Source organism: Photinus pyralis, unplaced genomic scaffold (genome assembly GCF_008802855.1).
Source record: "Photinus pyralis isolate 1611_PpyrPB1 unplaced genomic scaffold, Ppyr1.3 Ppyr1.4_LG3a, whole genome shotgun sequence".
Classification (NCBI taxonomy): Eukaryota; Metazoa; Arthropoda; class Insecta; order Coleoptera; family Lampyridae; genus Photinus; species Photinus pyralis.
Window position 1 is genome coordinate 6,574,985 of NW_022170509.1, and position 13,160 is coordinate 6,588,144.

Genomic DNA, 13,160 nt, shown 5'->3' on the forward strand with positions numbered 1-13,160 from the left:
TTCCAAAGTGATAGACGGTATCTTTTTGTTCATGTAAGTATCTAAATTCTGTTGTCAAAGCTGAACTGTGGTGCTAAGGGTCCCTGGTTCGAATCCGGATTCGGGCATGGATATTTGTAAATGTATAGTGGGTTGGGGTGGTAGAGTAGCCTTGGCCGAAACCCCGCCCACTCAAAAATAAAGGCAAAATGAAAATTTAAAAAAAAGTGTAAGCAGTGGGCCAGAAACACCTTCTCCTTTACAATCAATTAGTTGTTCCCAATTTCCAGTAGGCGTACAGTATAGGTACATGTTTATTCTCGCTTCCTTTGTTTGCAGTTAACTTTCCAGTTCTGATCAAGAGAATACCGCTTCCATCTTTGGTTCTCAAGATTCCAGTATTCTGGGCGGCCTTTTGGCGGGAAATAAAGATAAACGCACTATTTTTAGCGCATTTGTGTGAATTCCGGCCGTTCGTCCAATAAGTTTCGGTTTCTATCAAACGTATCCAAAATGCGTTATTTATTAAAGTGAGCAAAGTTGATACTTTTCATACAAGTGAATCTAGTAGTAGGGTAGTGTTTGCACTAAAAGGGATTCATGAATACAGAATAAGGCAGTGGATAATCAAAGGAGTTTTTGAGTAATCCATACCTACCTTTTATATGGACCATAAGAAATTAGTGTATTTATGTAACTTGAACTGTAACAACTCATATCAGTTTACAACGAACGAAGAGATCCGCAGCTGTGACAGGAAGACACGTTTCGGTTCGAAGCTCACCGTCCCTCGACATAAAACCACCCTGTTCGAGAACTCTCCAAAATACATGTGCATTAAACTTTTCAACAGCCTCCCTATTGATCTCCTGAAATGCAATCAGGCCTCCTTTATGTCTAAGGTTAAAACGTTCTTTCTTGATAATCCGTTCTATAGTATCAGCGAATACCTCTGCAAAACCTAATTATGTCTTTCTGTGTGTTATATGTAAATGCGTGTTACTGTTAGTCTGGTTGTAGTCAATTCTGTAGTTTGTTTGTATTTTTCAAGTGGCGTAAAATTTAAAATGACGTTTCCAATATTACCTGTACACTGTAATCAAAATGGAAAAAATAAATAAATATGAAATATGAAACTTAAATAGGATTTTTGTATTTGAAAATTTATTGAGAGCTTGAAATTTTTAGTCCAATTACTCGTATAAGCGCTAAAACGCTCGGAAAAGGACGTATGAATTTTACAACAAATTTGGTAATGGCTCAGATACAGTGGTAATGGTTTAATAGGTATATGGGGGTATATGCGGCTGAATTTTCTGATATACCGATGCCGACCTTTTAGTATCGCTGGAAAAACTGCCCAAAGGTAATGATACCTACTGATGATCACTAATGAAAGTAGAAGAATTATACGTGAAAGTGTTCCATTTTAAGTGTTGAGTGACTTTTATGTATTGCATGAATTTAATTCGCCTAAATTTGCTAATGATAGGAATGATAGGATAAATAGGGGAACATCGTTCATAATGAACGCCTTTTAATACAATTTAAAAGGCGCCATTAGTCGCTGTCTTTTAGCGCCACCGCATCAAAAAAATGTATCAACTTGCAGGGGATTGGGTAGCTACTAAGCTTAAGTGTAGAAATCTTATCCATGCACTGCAACTCCAGAAAAAAAAAGATAACTGTACGGTAGTAGTTAATATAACGTGTCAAAGATTATACTAGTAGTACGCTCTTTGAACGTGATAAAAACGAACTTGAACGCCATCTAGTATCGAAAACATGTTTACAGAACGTGTGCCGGTAAAGATATTGATTTTATCAAACCCGTGATTTTCAGTAGAAAACATTCTCATTGGTTCCAAATTCACACACTTTGTCTATAATTTGACGTACACAGAAGACATGTTGGCTGCATAACTGACCGGTGTAACCAAAATGTAACAAACTTGCTTGTATAATATTGTAAAAAACACCTTCACAAAAAATTTTAATTAAGGTGCGAAACACAACCCTTAAAGCAAAAAATAAGTACAGATTGAAATCTTTTGATATGATACTAATTCGCGAATCTTGTTAATTAATCTATATTTTTTTATTACGAATTTTATTTCTAAACATTCTTATAAAATTCCATACCAAAATTATTGCAAAATTAATGTTTCTAACAAACATTGCTTTCTTTCTTACGCTCCTACCGGCACTATACAAATTGCCAATTTCGACTTTTCCTTCAGTTGAATACTTCGCACACGAACGAAACTAAAATACGGAAGCCAAAGCAATTAATAGAAGAATTAATATGACAGACAAATCTTTATTTGTTTTAATAAGTTATTTGGGCTGCATAAGATTAGGCGCTCTTCAGAAGAGATTTTGTCATTTAAAAGTAGACATAGGGAGAATACACATAAATCCCTATGTCTAGTTTTTGAAATATAAATTGTTCCTCCAGGTTCTTAAAAATATAAGGATTAAAACTTGATTAATTAATTAACTGTGGTTTCTAAACACGAATTCGCTACACTCGTAACTCCTAAAACAATTATAGTAAAGTTTACATACATTTGAAAACAACAAAACAATGTTTAAAAAATGAATAATTTTTAAGGCATTCCAACTCGACAACTAATTTTCGGTTATAAGCATATCTCAACTAAAAGAATGGATTACTAATGTCAGCAAGGTGTCCTTTTTGTAACGGGATTTCCGTATACAGGATTTTTTTTAATTAATAAAAGTGCGCACGCTACATTTAGGTATCGATATGCATGTAACCTTGAAGTAAGAGTGTTTGTATTTTAGCATTGGAAGAAACTTGATATTTATTTCATTGTTGCATTTACTTTGATCCGAATTGCGATATTATTTAACCGTAAGGAGGCTAAAAGGGAATTAGCAACTTAAAGTAAAAATCGCGGTTAGAAATGCAAATTTATCAAATATGTAAATAAATAGGATAGTAAACACTGCTTTACGCGTGTATATTCAGGATGATGTGATTATAAAGGAGAGTATTTTTTTAATGCATCTAACAGCTTGTAAATGAGGTGCGCAGACCTTTTAAACTTTTCGCCGTAGTAAGATAGGCGGAACTTAATTACAGTAGATACTAAGAGAGAGGGTATAAATACATGTGCATTCGCGGTCGAAAGTTAAGTGTTTCCACGGCCAGCTTAGACGCTAGTTTGTTTCACGCATCCAAACCGAGCGAATCGTCTTTATGGCGACACTTCTAACGCCTAGAACCAAGTATCATCTCCATAGAGCCGTAGCAGTGCCAGAACGAGAGTTTCCAGCGCCATTTTGAACACGAGGTACTCGAAAATTTCCACAACAGAAGACATCAAATCTGTTTCGCGGCCGGTCTGTGCAAAGTCCAATTTCATTCCCACAGCGAATCAACGATAAGCCACGCGTACAGATTGGTCGGTCTGTGTACGCTCAACTACATCCAAACTCTGGGGGAGGATCCAGACGACTTCACATCGAAGCATCCACAAAAGCACGCCGAGAACTCCTAGTGCATGAACAATCAAGGTATATTTATAAACAATTACCTGTGTCATAATCGCCCCGTTGTAGTATTATTCCGTTGTCGAATTATCCGTTGTAGATCAGTAGTGTAAACTTTATATAGGTGCCCATTAATGTAAAGACAAGTTTAAGTACCTACTTGTGCGTTGCCTTAGAACGGTGTTTTGTGGTCAGAAGAGGATTATTAACCGACGAGCAGCCGAGACATATTGATAACTACATCATAATACACCCTAATTTTATCAACCAGAAGAAGTAGGAGAAAAGGAAAGTTTGTAACATCAGTTACACTTTTCTAACGAGCTCTTGGGTATGGCTACAGCTTGGCATTGCGTATTATATGGCTAAATCTATGCTCATGTTGAATTTCATGCAATTCAGTTCATAACTAACTGAGATGTCAGAAGCGCCTTCCTCATTTTTTTCCCTGCGCATGGCCACCCTACAAGTGCACCGTACAGTATTATTAGCCTTATCACAACAGTGTAAAGCCAATATACCAGTCGAGGGTTTAAGTCACATGTACAGTCAAAAGCCCTTTTACATGCCCATAGACATGCAGTGACCTTTTTGCTTATTCGTTCAATGTGCCCTTTCCAGGTCAGGTATGTGATGACTCCCAAATATTTCACTGACCTGGTCAGACCCAGTACACGTCCTCCAAGTGTGAGCCCATCAAGGTCCGCTCTCCGTATATTCGTAAATGGAACAACCTTAGTCTTTTCCGAGTTAACGGAGAGGCCATGGTTACTGCACCACCGATCCACCTATTGAATAGCCCCCGGCATGACCTCTTTCACAGTGCCACAGAGCCTGATGTGCGGTAGACGTATATCTGCCGCCTCAGTGTCACCACATTTTTGCCCCGAGCCTTTCAAGAGGATCTAATTGGTTTCTCCAACCCGGGTCTTTTGTGACTCTACCTTCCATAAGACCTATACTGAACTCTAAGTGTAAATCGCATAAGCACACCGCATTTCAACAAGTCGAGGGCGGTAAATTTTACTGTAGGGTGGAATATCAGACGGCGCCCCTTTGATAGTGCTTACTCTTGTTTAGGTATTTACGACGACACTTAAATATGCATAACTTTTACATGCAACAACCAATTGGTCTCAGAGTTTGCATTTTGGTTTTCGTGCTCATTGAGCGGTTTTGGATAAAATCTTGTAAATGACTCGTGGGTCACTGATTTTTTATAGCACTTGAGGGTGGAGTGGGGGTGGGGCGCCTACATACCACGCGACGACCCTGATTATGTTAAGGCAGTTAGGTTAGCGTACGCGCTCTGGTCACGATCATAAGGGATGGTAAGTAAGACACGAAGGTATTAGTGAGTTTGGCAGGCCATCGTCCTGGCAATGCATTGTTGTTGAACTATATTGTTATGTAAACCCGTCATTCTCGGGTCTCGATCGGCAGGTATGTTCGCAGGGAGGGCAATGAGAGACATCATAGATCGACCATGGTTGATCTATTGGCCGAGGGTCCTAGTCAGGGTTCCGTGTATCCTAAATAATACAGATGCGGCGGCGTGGCCCTTTGTCACATAGGTATGAGCCCCATCGTAACCCTTCAGGATGTCATCTCGAACGACGTATTCAACCCCAATCACCAATCGGAGTGTTCTGTGGTGTAATAGAGCTCAGCGCCAGCTCGGTGCGGGAGATCTCTCGGTGAGTTACCTAATTAATTGGCGATGGTCGCGGATAAGCAGCCGCGATGTTTGTTTACATGACCCTCGAGTGCAAGAGACGACCAGTCAAACTGAATGCTCCCCCTTATGATCGTACGCGTAGATTACAGAAAGGTGAATTTACAGTAGATTTGTCGCATCTTAATAATGAACTCTGACCCCATTCTCTTATGTACTTCTCTTGTTAAAAACACCAACCCTTCGTTACACCCGTTGTCAAAATAAGGGGTTCGGGGAGGGGGACTGGTTTTATTCTTCATGGTACTGCCTTTTTTTGAGACCCTCAAAAAAAATTGTCTCAGATCGACCCGGAAAAAAATTTTTCTTATAGAATGTGGCCTGTAGAATCCATAATTTCAAACAGTTCCAAGATTGGGCTACTAGTTCAAAAGTTACAGCCCTTTGAATTTTCTTTCGAAATTGGTTTCTAGTCTATAACTTTTGATTGAGAAGTCTGATCGAAAAAGTACGAATTGTTTTGGATTCTACGCACCAAAATTAATAAGAAAAAGTGTTTTCCCGAGAAATTTTGGTGTAGTCGATTTTTGGTAAAAAAGGAAGGTTATACACTGCCTTTTTTTTGAGGCCCGAAAAAAAAATTGTCTCAGATCGACCCGGAAAAAAATTTTCTTATAGAATGTGGCCTGTAGAATCCATAATTTCAAACAGTTCCAAGATTGGGCTAATAGTTCAAAAGTTACAGCCCTTTGAATTTTCTTTCGAAATTGGTTTCTAGTCTATAACTTTTGATTGAGAAGCCTGATCGAAAAAGTACGAATTGTTTTGGATTCTACGCACCAAAATTAATAAGAAAAAGTGTTTTCCCGAGAAATTTTGGTGCAGTCGATTTTTGGTAAAAAAGGAAGGTTATACACTGCCTTTTTTTGAGGCCCTCCAAAAAAATTGTCTCAGATCGACCCGGAAAAAAATTTTCTTATAGAATGTGGCCTGTAGAATCCAGAATCCATAATTTCAAACAGTTCCAAGATTGGGCTACTAGTTCAAAAGTTACAGCCCTTTGAATTTTCTTTCGAAATTGTTTTCTAGTCTATAACTTTTGATTGAGAAGTCTGATCGAAAAAGTACGAATTGTTTTGGATTCTACGCACCAAAATTAATAAGAAAAAGTGTTTTCCCCAGAAATTTGGTGCACTCGATTTTTGGTAATAAAGGAAGGTTGTACACTGCCTTTTTTTGAGTCCCTCAAAAAAAATTCTCAGATCCACCCGGAAAAAAATTTTCTTATAGAATGTGGCCTGTAGAATCCATAATTTCAAACAGTTCCAAGATTGGGCTACTAGGTCAAAAGTTACAGCCCTTTGAATTTTCTTTCGAAATTGGTTTCTTTTCTAGTCTATAACTTTTTATTGAGAAGTCTGATCGAAAAAGTACGAATTGTTTTGGATTCTACGCACCAAAATTAATAAAAAAAAGTGTTTTCCCGAGAAATTTTGGTGTAGTCGATTTTTGGTAAAAAAGGAAGGTTATACACTGCCTTTTTTTGAGCCCCGAAAAAAAAATTGTCTCAAATCGACCCGGAAAAAAAATTTTCTTATAGAATGTGGCCTGTAGAATCCATAATTTCAAACAGTTCCAAGATTGGGCTACTAGTTAAAAAGTTACAGCCCTTTGAATTTTCTTTCGAAATTGGTTTCTAGTCCATAACTTTTGATTGAGAAGTCTAATCGAAAAAGTACGAATTGTTTTGGATTCTACGCCCCAAAATTATTAAGAAAAAGTGTTTTCCCGAGAAATTTTGGTGTAGTCGATTTTTGGTAAAAAAGGAAGGTTATACACTGCCTTTTTTGAGGCCCGCAAAAAAAATTGTCTCAGATCGACCCGGAAAAAAAATTTCTTATAGAATGTGGCCTGTAGAATCCATAATTTCAAACAGTTCCAAGATTGGGCTACTAGTTCAAAAGTTACAGCCCTTTGAATTTTCTTTCTAAATTGGAATATTTTCGTTGATTGGTTTGTTTGTTTTGAAATTGATGTACGTTTATAGAGATATGATAATTATTTGTAATATAAAAATGAAAACAAAGCGTCATTGTTGTTGAGTATCTTTCTCAAATTGTGACAACCGCTGAATGTTTATCACTTATTGGTAACAAACAAATTGCGCTTTTTTTTGTTAAAATGCGAAGTATTTTGATAACATAATTTAAGACAAATCTGTTTGTTTACAATTGTAATTGACAAGGTTATTTTTAGTACATAATATAGTAAACAATAATGGAAATAATCTTAACCTTTTAGTGCGTGTTTAGCGCATTTTCGAAAAGGAAAATGAACGCTATTAGTCCGCACTTTGTCCACTACTAGTCCTCCACGTTTATTTCTTATACGGTATAGTACAGCCCAGAGACCAGAACGCCAAGAGTTTTTGGATTGGTCACTTCCTTCCTGAGTTATTACTGATTCTGTACGGGGAAAATGCACTTTCGTCGGTGACCGCTTTTTTAACTTACTTTAGAACTGGAAAGTCGTATAAGGAATCCACAGGGAGGATATAATAATAAATATTTTTCTTTAGATAATCCTTGTCACGAACTTTTTTACTCATGTGTAGATGATGTATGTGTGCAAAAAACTATTTGTATCGGATTTTAATTTCTCAATGAAGTTAATAGCCACTAGACTTTGACCTGATGAAAATGATTATTTAAATTAAGCACATTTGCGTTTATCGATCCCATTTAAAACCGATTATCAGTAATTTGTTCGTACAGGTCGTTGGTTGATGAGAATCACGCGTTGGTCCATACCGTGCCCACACGTTGGACGTGTGTTATTCAAGTACTCAGTACCCAACCCCAAGAAAGCGTAAAAATCACGCAACTCGGCTCGCCAACTGTAAAAGGTGAACAATGTGAAAGTACCTACCTATGTTCTAATGGCTTAAGTCAATTCAATTTAAAGAAAATTATTATGTTCTCGATCTGCAACTGTCGGTGCAATGGAATATTGTTACAGTAATTAATACATTCCAAAGGTAGCCGTTTTCGTAGGGATAATGTTACTACCTACCATCCCATAAACGTCCAAGTGTAGTTGCACTGTACTGAGTACCTGAGTGATAAAGTTCACTTAATCTTTGCACTACTTAGTAAACTGTTAAGATAAGTCGTATTATTTATATTTTGATATAGATAGTGTGGTAACATGGCAACCACCGAATTACCAATTTTGGAAAAATAACTTTATCAACGAATTGTATTTATTATCTGTCTTACATAATTTATTTATAGATATATCACATACTTCGTAATTATTATTACTTACAGTCAATTGTCAGTTCTCTTTTTAGTCTCATAAATAAACGTAGGTACAAAATTACAGGTAACTAAGATATACGCAACTACCATCGATGGTGTCAGATGGATTCGAATGGAATGTAACAAATCCTTCTTATTAAAATAATTGGTATGTGCGGCAAATATAAAAGAATCAACAAAAACACGGGACTACACAAAATTAAAGTACTCGCGTAGATAAACAGCAACCACAATGGCTCGTTGGGCAAATACTCGCGAAACATAGTTTTCCATTATTCACCACCGCCACCTGTAGAAATAAGGAAGATATTAGCAACTTCGCATAATAAATAATTTCAAGAGTAAATTAGTAATTAAAAAATGCAAAACTTACATAATCCAAAAGTAGGTCTCACTTTCTTTTTCCTTCAGCGACTTGGACGAATTAAGTCGTTCTTGCGAGGGTAATTGAACATTGGATGTCTTACCACAGAACTGTTCAACTAGAGCGTTTATAATTTTTAATGGCATTTTAGTGCGTCTCCCTTTAGCGTTGGAATGTAAGTAATTTAAATATCGGCGTTCGCGTCTCCTTATATCATGTCCTTATGATGATAAACACAAAATTATTCACGGAGCAAAGTACGAAGATATTAAAAACACTACAAACATTTGTTATTTCCTACTATTGTTTACAGATTCATATTTTAAGGATGATTGAAATATGTTTATATTACTTGATGAACTTCTACACTGTTTATTTCAGATTACCAGACTTGTAAACTGAACAAGTTTGTCTTGGGGAAGTGGTAAGCGAGTAGGTGGGTCGGTCTTGGTGTTTACCTTCAGAAAAAATCTTTGTTCTATATCCCTTCACATACTGCATAGGTATCCATCACACACGGCCTTGGGTACGTTACGCCATCAATCGGTAAATATGCATTATTCCTACAAAACTTAACTTTAGTAAGAAATGCGTAAATGCTTTCGTCACTTTACAATGGACTTGACAGTAATTTGGGTCATTGTCGTTTTACTTGAATAAATTGTGGATCCCTGCTCTATTGTCTTGTTTTTATAAACAATCTACTTAAATTTTAATAGTTTTTATTAGTTTCACTCCTTGTCCTTTGAGCGCAAAGAGAAAATGGAAGGCAACCAACATCATTTTACTTCCTCTTGAATTTCAAGGTTTACTTAGCCACCTTTGTGCGAGTGAGATAATGTCGTCTTGGTCAATGTCTTTATCATTTTAGTTAGACACTCTAATTGCAATCTAGGATTGAACAACTGAATAATGTTACATAAAAATGAATGAGTTTACCAGCAACAGATTGGTCCTTCAAGATCTCGTAATTCAAACCATTCACAATTACACATGGTTCAATTCGAGATTTCACACTTACCATTCGAGCAAGAAGCACAAGCATTTCGGCTACTGATTACCACATACCGTATGTTTTCCATTCTATTTTAAAAATGACAAAATCATGTGACAAGATGAAAGTTCTAATACGAGAACGAAATACGTTAAAGCGACTTGTTACACAAATTGCAAAAGACAAGAATTGACGAAATCAAATCATTTTTAGTTAATTTTATAGCATACAATTGTCACGTTTTTTCCTTGCCGATTTAAATTCTTACGCCATCTTTTATAAACCAGTTTAAAGATGTAAATTTGTTTTTACCCTAGTTCTTTATTTTGGCCACTAGAGGCCATCCAAGTGTTATAGATAGATTTCTTATTACAATAGTTCTTTGTTTTGCCGCCCGAGGCCGTGCAGATCCATCCCTCACGCATTATCTGTACTTCCTTTTCAGTGAGAATTCTGCCGTCAGACTGGTTTGATGCAAATGATTTTTCTTCGGTACGCCACTGACCTGTATAAGGGATTTTGGTATTGGCTGTCATCTTTGGAGTGGTTACTCTTGTTATCGGTGGCTATGCTCAATTGAAGCGTTTTACGGATTTGTATTTGCATATAATCACTACGAGGTATGTACGCAGCATTTTTCTTAATTATGTTTTTTAGGACTTATTTTTCCTCAACCTTTTCTCTTAAGTTCCCATCGTTTTCTCTTTTGGATTACCTTTTACGTTATGATCTATCTTTACCTACGCAGTACGTAAATGACATCGCATATTTACCTGGACCCGCCATTTCAGCAAGATTGATAATGGCGTCACACGAGAGATGAATTTCTACATTACCGGCACCCCATTTCATTGAAACATTACCTACTTACATGGAATTTGTGTACACCTTCAATATAGTTCCTAACCGCCAGTATTAACGAAATTTTTAGAGATTAACGATCGTGTAAATTGCTCCGATACATCCGATTTTGCTTACGCTGCTTCTATCATTGTCGAAGAACATACTTTTTGAGATGTACAATGTACATTACCTACGATTACTCCGAAGATTCATTTGTTCCAGCTTAACTACGTATTAGTTTGTTTCCAGATGTATTAGTTAACCGTTGTTTTGTAAATTAGTTTTTGAAGTTGCCGAAACTTGGTCCGTGACCGATATCTACAATGGTTAGTTACGTTACTTGTTTTACTCCGAAGATTTACATTTTAAAGTAATTATATTGCATTGCTGTTGAATAGAAATTTAGTTATTTGTGCATCGTAAACTAGTTTTCTTGCAGTGTTCGTGCTTTTAGACCCAAATTGTACGAGCAATCCGTGGTCGTGTCAAAGTTTTTTACTTTTGCTTAGTTAACGTTATCGATTCCGATCCCAAGTGTTAGACGCTTTCGCAATATTTTATGTCCCGGGCTATTCACTACCCATCTTATTCGTTTGTTTGTGTTGTTATCTGTTACAGATTGGCAAAAAGCGCCTTTGTTGAGCTTCAAAAAGCCGCTGCGACATATAGTTCAAAAGGTAATTTTTTTTTTCGACGACCGTTTGATTATCTCTGGTTCTCGAGACGATTGAATTGCAATTACTACCTTTGTTTGATATTCGCTAGCCGTCTGTTCATTTGCGCCGTCAGCACTGGCACTCAGCACAGCATTTAATGTTACAGAACAGTTACTGTGTTTTATGCTTGCAAATATTAGGTAAGACCAACACAGTACAAGATCCTACAACAGTGCGCTGATCTTTTCTAACTCACATCTTGTAAAAAACGGTGTTTTAAATAGAACATCATGTACATTTTTAGTTGTTCCAATGTCACTATGTTAACCTCTACATTGAAGACTATTCACTTTTTCATTTTTTGTCAATCTTGTAATCTTATTAATTTTTTTCAGAATAATTCCCCATAAGAAAGCCTTACTGAAAAAATGAGGCGGCCTGGTGTTTTTAAATTAAGCTTTGAGCAGTAATGTTAATCCGAGTAATGGTAATGAGTAAGTTGAATATAGTGATACTAGGTGTTCACAAGGAAATAAAGTTTCTGAATTTCATAGTCATATTTTTCGAAATGGAACTACCACTATTTTATTTCGCTGTTCGATAGTCTTTTGGGGAAGGTAAGGGCATAACTGGCATAGCCCTTAGGCGAAAAAAAGTGTAAATCTGTCTCTGCATCAACCAGTTCGTTCCAGTTATGACCAGGTTAAAGTAAGTGATCCTGACTCAATTATGCCGTAAAACGTCGTTGGATGTTGAATAGCGAGCCTGTTATTATTATGAGTTAAATAAACAAATGATAATAGCGCAATCTGGTTTATGTCATTTAATACAATTTACTACAACAATTTGGTAAAAAAACACTAAAATGTTTATAAGCATAATTAAAACTGGCACTGAATGCTATAATTTGAAAAAGGAAAATAATCAGATATATTTACATAAACAAAATAGTATCATATCAAAATCTAAACTATTAATTATTTATATAGATATTAAAAGAGGAAAATAATGTTGTCAGACAGATGTCAAAGCCGCTATTCATTTCTTATACCAACAACAGTTGTTTATAGAACGCAAATAAATCATAAACTATAAAAGGTAAGGTATAACAACACCTTATCTGTAGCAGAACATTTTTTTATTTACTAAGGTCAATAAAATATCTTACGCAATTTTGTTAAAGCGAATCAACTCTTAATTTTGCACACAGTATGTACCTACTTCATAAAGAATTTTCTTTGGAGAGATGGACTCGTACGCGTCTTCGAATGTAGAAGCGGTACCTTCAAAACTGACCCATAGATAACGGAAAATTGGATCTGAGAGATGAATACCTGTTTTCAAAACTTTCTTGGACATGGATGCGTTCGACGTAGTTCTGCGGACACTGAACCGTATGTGTTTTATAGCATATAACAATATTTCCATTTAGAACCATTTACCCCTCGCCTCTTCCTTAACAAAATACTGCGTCTTCAAAATCATTCATCGACTTACTTCGACGATAACACGTGCTTATCTTGAAACTAATTGGCTTACACAGCGAGAAGGACTCTGCCTATAGATGTTTCCAAAAATAATTGCCACAGTTTAATTTCGTAAAAGGGAAAATGAGCATCGGAAATATTCTTCCGTTGCGTGCGCGAACCTAAACTTATTAATATATTTTCAATGTGTGCATCATTTTGGATGAAATTTTAGTCGAAATCTCACAGCCGTACCTAACAATGGAGTCGTGGTTTTTCTTTCTCGTCTCGCCAATAGAAGCTCGAGCTATGACAAGTGCTGAGTACTATTTTGTGGAGGATTT

General features: G+C 36.4%; 2 long non-coding RNA genes across 2 annotated transcripts; one reads left to right on the top strand and one right to left on the bottom strand.

The window, feature by feature from the left end:
* Positions 1 to 8,413: 8,413 nt before the first annotated feature.
* On the bottom strand, positions 8,414 to 9,937 carry LOC116166205. The gene is made up of 4 exons (XR_004144287.1): positions 9,797 to 9,937; positions 9,472 to 9,748; positions 8,867 to 9,420; positions 8,414 to 8,782 (listed from the first exon to the last, which is right to left on the bottom strand). It is a non-coding gene; the product is annotated as an uncharacterized LOC116166205 (long non-coding RNA).
* On the top strand, positions 9,789 to 12,114 carry LOC116166206. The gene is made up of 3 exons (XR_004144288.1): positions 9,789 to 9,926; positions 10,297 to 10,471; positions 11,746 to 12,114. It is a non-coding gene; the product is annotated as an uncharacterized LOC116166206 (long non-coding RNA).
* The last annotated feature ends 1,046 nt before the right edge of the window (positions 12,115 to 13,160 follow it).